This window comes from Myotis lucifugus, unplaced genomic scaffold, assembly GCF_000147115.1.
Source record: "Myotis lucifugus unplaced genomic scaffold, Myoluc2.0 scaffold_2212, whole genome shotgun sequence".
NCBI lineage: Eukaryota > Metazoa > Chordata > Mammalia > Chiroptera > Vespertilionidae > Myotis > Myotis lucifugus.
The window spans coordinates 386-7,001 of NW_005873260.1; positions in this window are offsets into that span (position 1 = coordinate 386).

Consider the following 6,616-nt stretch of genomic DNA (forward strand, 5'->3'; position numbering starts at 1 on the left):
GGGTTTCAGGGTGGGATTTGAGGGGAGGGAGAGGCAGGGAACTGCTCTGTCAAGCTAACCTCCCTAAGAGTATGAGCGAAAGTCCCTTTCTGATTACTCGTTTTTTAAAAAAAAAAAAAATGACAAAGTCACACAAGAGAGGAAATGAAAAGGGAGACTTGCAGACTTCTCATCCGTCCAGAGAGCCCTGGGCGGGAGTCGGGGCCACCGGGTAACTGTCGCCTGCGGTCCCCGCGCGGCCGTCCCAGAAGGCCTTGCGTCACAGCCCCCAGATCAACAGGGAAGCTCCATCCCCCGACCACAGGCCCACATGTTGCTCGAGAGGGTTTTCAAACAAGACGCTTTCCTGTTGCAGGTCCTACAGGTTCCTCAAAGCGACGTGGGGCTTGCAGCAACCGGGGGCGCGGGTTTCAAAACTGCTCTCGCCGGCCTGGCCCGCCCTGGCACAGCCTTCCCTCGGTGCCAACTGCTGACACAGGAGGAAGCCATCTGAGTTACACATTAAGCCGTACGGTTAGCGTATCTGTGCCAGGCCCTGTCCCCGCGACCTTGACTCCGATAACCACACGGAAGAAAACTCAACAGAAACCGTGTTTGCCGCCAGATGGGCGTTCGTGCGCACAGCAGGATTCTTGATCGTGGGAACACGTGGCCCGCGGGGCCCCTGTCCTGTCCCAGATCATCACCGTTCATGGCAAACGGTTACAATCCATCCTAGGATGTGCAGGAAATCTATTAGAAGATTTTATTCTTTTTAAATATGTTCTTATTGATTTTTAGAGCGAGAGGAAGGGAGAGGGAGAGAGAGAGAGAGATAGAAACTTCGACGAGAGAGAAACCTCATCCATCGGCTGCCTCCTGCACGCCCCCTTACTGGGGATGGAGCCCGAAACCCGGGCGTTTGCCTTGACCGGGAATCGAACCAGTGATCTCTTGGTTCATGGGTTGGTGCTCAACCACGAAGCCACACCGGCCGGGCTATTGGACATTTTTTTTTATTTATTTTTTTTGGTTAATCCTCACCCAAGGATATTTTCCCATTGATCTTTAGCAAGAGTGGCAGAGAAAGGGAAAGTCAGAGAGAAACATCGATGTGAGAGAAACACACTGATCGGTTGCCTCCTGCACATGCCCTGACCAGGGAGGGCCTGGGCCGGGGAGGAGCCTGCAACCAAGGTACGTGCCCCTGACCGGAATCGAACCCAGGACCCCTCGGTCCACAGGCCGATGCTCTATCCACTGAGCGACACCGGCCGGGCTATTGGGCATTTTTAAATAGAACCACGAGGCATCCCAAAGCACTCGAGAAGGTGCTGGGTAATGAATGCAGAAAAGCGTGGGTGGGGCTGACAGACACAAACCGCCTGATCTGCGCCCTCCCTGGCATGCGAGGCAAAGTTGTTTTTCTCTTGAGCAAAGACACGATTCGGATGACAGAGGGCACCGCAGAACTGATGAGCTCAGTCCACAAACAGACGGCTCTCTTTCCTGCCCAGCTCAGCAGCTCGAGAGGCCGGCCAAACCTAGCAACCACATTTGATAGCCGTCTTCTGGTTGACCCTCTACCCTGGCTGCGGGCGACCTGGCGTGGCTGAGGCAGCGCCTGCAGAATTCACCCCCGGCTCCCTTGCTAGAAGCTTCCGCCCAGCTCGGCGCTCCTAGTTCAGACCCGAAGTTAACCGAGGGCTTCCAGGAGGTGGTGCGGCTTTTGTTTTTGTTTGTTTGTTTGTTTTTAAATATATTTTTATTGATGTCAGAGAGGAAGGGAGAGGGGGAGAGAGAAACATCAATGAGGAGAGAGAATCGTTGATTGGCTGCCTCCTGCACGCCCCACACTGGGGATGGAGCCCGCAACCCAGGCATGTGCCCTGACCGGGAATCGAACCGTGACCTCCTGGTTCATAGGCCGACCCTCAACCACGGAGCCATGCCGGCCGGGCAGCTTTTGTTTTCAGGAACTGCCCAATCAGAGCGAGGATGGACAGTCAGTGACCTTGATTCTGCAGCTTCAGCCTGTGACCTCTCCCCTGACCTCACAGAATCCGCCTGGCAAGAAGGAACCTAGCAGACACTTATCTAATCTCACACCTTTGGGTCTTTTGGGGTTAGAAATAACACTTAGCTCATCCAAAAAGCACACGTCTTCCAAAAACAGCCTGCTCTCAGTCTGAGCACGCGACTGTGTTATCTTCCTTTATTTTTCTGCGTCCCAATAACCCTGCTCGCATGGACGTGTTGGGATAGATGCTGCAAAGCCACTAAGTTGTGATTTTTATGTTTGCAGGAGGTTCCCTTCAGCATATTAAAAATTCTCTCTCCCCGGCCGGAGTGGCTCAGGGGTTGAGCATCGGCCCATGAACCAGGAGGTCACGGTTCCATTCCCACTCGGTCCCTAGCGTGGGGCGTGCAGGAGGCAGCAGATCCATGATTCTTTCTCATCATGGATGTTTCTATTTCTCTATCCCTCTCCCTCTCTCTGAAATCAATAAATATATATATAAATATTTTTTTAAAAAAAAAAAACTCTCATGTGAAATGTAGAGTGTGAATGGGACAATACCAAAAAGTGTCAGAAGTAAACTTCTCAAAGATTATGACTGTCCGACGGTGGCATAGCGTAAGGAATCCTTGGGGTAGAGCACAATAAAATAAAAGAATTCCAGAGAATTCCAGACACCCCACACAGGACAAGTGGATGTGTTTAATCCTAATGCACATTGGCCAATCCTCATGTTGTATGGAAAGCATCCGATTAAAAAATGCTTCAAAGGCCCTGGCCAGTTTGGCCCAGTGGATAGAGCATCGGCCTATGGACTGAAGGGTCCCAGGTTCGATTCCGGTAAAAGGGCATATACTTGGGTTGCAGGCTCGATCCCCGGCCATGGTCAGGGCACGTGCGGGAGACAACCAATCAATGTCTCTCTCTCACATCGATGTTTCTCTCTCTGTGTGTCTCTCCCCCTTCTTTCCACTGTTTTTAAAAACCAATGGGGGGAAAAAATATCGTCCAGGGAGGATTAACCGAAAATAAAATAAATAAAATTTAAAAATCATATCGGTTCCATCCCTCCTTTGGAAAAGCCATCACTACAAAACTCCACGAACAGTTCTCTGGTCCCTGCAGACCGTGGTCACGTAGGACCCTTGGGCCTAACCAGTGGTTCTGAACCTTCTGGCCCTTTAAATACAGTTCCTCATGTTGTGACCCAACCATATAATTATTTTCGTTGCTACTTCAAAACTGTAATGTTGCTACTGTTATGAATCGTCATGTAAATATCTGATATGCAGGATGGTCTTAGGCGACCCCTGTGAAAGGGTCGTTCGACCGCCAAAGGGGCCGAGACCCACAGGTTGAGAACCGCTGGCCTAAACACTCCCGCCGGAGTTGGAGGGAGCGTGCGGGACAATTGCCCAACCACCTCACGTTGGCTGCATAGACCCCGGCTCCGTGCCCTCTCTCCGGGGAGAGGCATTGCCCAATGATGAGATGTTGCCTCTCCCGCTGTCCACTCCCACTGCCAGCCGTCCCCAAGCCTGTGCCACCAGGCCTCCTTCCAGAACGGCAAGTTCCCTGCCATCCGGGGCCTTGCAGCTCAGATGCCAACGAGGGCACTAGGCAATGGGTACTTTTGTTTTATTTCAGAGAGGAAGGGAGAGGGAGAGAGAGCTAGAAACATCAATGATGAGAGAGAATCCTTGATCGGCTGCCTCCCGCACGCCCCCTACTGGGAATCGAGCCTGCAACCCGGGCATGTGCCCTGACCGGGAATCCAACACTGATCTCCTGATTCCTAGGTCAATGCTCAACCACTGAGCCACACCGGCCGGGCTTGAGATCCCTTTTAAAAGCACAAGAAGAAGTCCGCTTGATGGAGACCGCAAAGGGTTCATGGATATTGCTCTGGAGATGGCATTGCCAGTGACCACAACATACAGACTCAAACGACACTACATCTCAAAGACACCTGGGCCGGACAGAAGCGAGCGGGCGTGTTCTGGAAGGCGGAGTGAGGTCACTCCCCTGAGCCTGCGTGATGACGAAGCCTGGACGAGTGGGGAAAGGCAAGCTTTCTACATACGTGTGTTTATGCAGGCAACTTTATATATGCATGCGATTCGATCAAGAGCTCAACCCTGATAACCAGAAAGCTGATTGGTTCACTTGCATATTCAAGCTGGCCACGGGGACAAGAAACACCACACGAGACTTTTGCAACCTGCTCGTTGGGAAACGGGGGGTTGCTTCAGACTGGGAGTTGCACGGGGGTTGGTGTCGTCAACCCATGGCCTACCAGCCTCTCCCATGGCTGCTCTGCTTAAGGCGAGCGTTTCTTTTCTTATCTTTTTTTTTTAATCCTCATCCCAGGATATTTTCCCAATTATTTTTAGAGAGAAAATGGAAGAGAGAAAAAGACAAAGAGAAACACCCATGTGAGAGAAACACATTAATTAGTTAGACCAGGGCCCGGGCTGGGGAGAAGCCTGCCACCGAGGTACGTGCCCTTGACCGGAATCGAACCCGGGACCCTTCAGTCCGCAGGCCGACTCTCTATCCACTGAGCCAAACCGGCCAGCCCTGTGCGTGCCCCCCTCTGAGGCACACCCTCCTCTCCCCTCACTTTTACAAGGAAGGAAACTGAGGCCTCGAAAAAGCGAGTTATTGTCGAGGAGAGAGAGATGGAGGGGAGGCCTGGCTTATTCGGCTCTGCACGCCTCCTTCTCTTCCTTTCCCCAGGCAGCCGCTGTAGGTCCACCCTGGCCCCTGCGGCCATACCACGGTTTCTATTACAGCCTCAAATTTAGGGAACTGGGGGGCTGGGTGGGTTCAGGGCCCGCGTGACTCACTGTGTAGCCATCGCTTCCTCTTCTCCGCGCCTACTCGCTGCTTCTGGCGGTGATAGTCAGCTGATCAAGGATTCTCTCTCATCATCAAGGTTAAGTTCTTGATTTGATCGCAAACACCGGAGGCTACCACCAAACAGCCTCTGGAATCCCGATCAACATTAGTCAACGCACCTGCTGAGCGGCTCAGCCGCACAGGCCGCTGGGTGGATGGAGCCCCATGAGTGTTTTTTTGTGTGTGTTTTCTCTCTCTCTCCTCTCTCTCTCTCTCTCTCTCTCTCTCTCTCTCTCTCTTTCTCTCTCTCTCTCTCATATTTTTATTGATTCCAGAGAGGAAGGGAGAGGGGGAGAGAGAGAGAAAAACATCAATGATGAGAGAGAATCATGGATCAGCTGCCTCCTGCACGCCCTACACTGGGGATCGAGCCCGCCACCTGGGCATGTGCCCTGACGGGGAATCGAACCGTGACCTCCTGGTTCCTAGGTCGTCGCCCACACCACCGAGCCACACCAGCTGGGCTCCATCCGTTTTTGATGCATCGCCCTTGCCCAGGCGAGCACATAAAGCAGCTGATATGACAGCAGCCATTCGGACTTCCTACTCCATGGGACAGCTCTTCTCAACATCAGAGGTGGAAAGAAACACCCCCAAGCCAGCCATGCTGGGCCCGTGGCCGGCACACACCGGAAAACAGCCCAAAACACCTCAGGGACTCTGCTGACCGCCATCTCTGAGCTGCGGGTCACCCCCAACAGGTGGGCTAACCTTTCTCCATGGCGTTCTCTATCGAATTAAAATGCGAGATGGGCCCCGCCGGAGTGGCTCCATGGCTGAACGTGGACCTAAGAACCAGGAGGTCAGGGTTCCATCCCGTCAGGGCACGTGCCTGGGTTGCAGGCTCCATCCCCAGTGTGGTGCGTGCAGGAGGCAGCCGATCCATGGTTCTCTCTCATCACGGATGTTTCTCTCTCTCTCTCTCCCTCTCCCTCCCTGTCTGAAATCAATACAAAATCTTTTCTTAATGCGATCTTGGAGGATCAGGGCTGAAACAGGCAAATCCTATGATCCACGGGCGGTGCAAAGCGCCATGTGAAGGCGCGGGAGGCCGGCTTTACACACGCACATCTGGCTTCAGAAAAGCACATCTGCCAGCAGCAAAAACACGCGGGAGGGGCCCATCCGGCTGCAAACGAACTGCAAATTGATCAACATTTCGTGTTTGTTTTTTACTGGATAGAAATTAACACGGGCTGTAGCCAGAAAGCAGAGCGAACCCTGCCACGCGGGAGGTGGAGGGGGTCTTTCTCAGTCTCGGGGTGACCCACCCCAGCTCCGATCTGACATATGGACAGGCCCTGGGGTCCAGGCCAGAGAGGGGGGGCGCTTCTGGGACCGAGGCCAGGAGCTTGAGGGAGGGCGGCCTTGGGGACTCTCCTGCGGGAGCTGAGGAGGTGGGGCGCCCCCCCCCCATCCGGGGGTCCTGCATTTCCCAAGAAAGAAGTGCCAGGTGGGCGACTCTGGGCAGCGCAGGGGGCAGGCGTGGGGGGCGCAGGGGAGAGGAGCCAGCCTGGCAGGGAGGACGCAGGGAGCATCGCGGGGTGCGGGGTGCGGTGGAAAGTGGGCGGAGGGCGACGTGGGAAGGGGCGCAGGGGGCGCGGTGATCACCAGGCGGGGCGGTGGGGCGCAGAGGACACGAGTGGGCGGTGGGGCGCAGGGGGCGCGGGTGGGGACTCCGGGAACTCCAGCTGGCGGGGCACGGGGACAGGGATG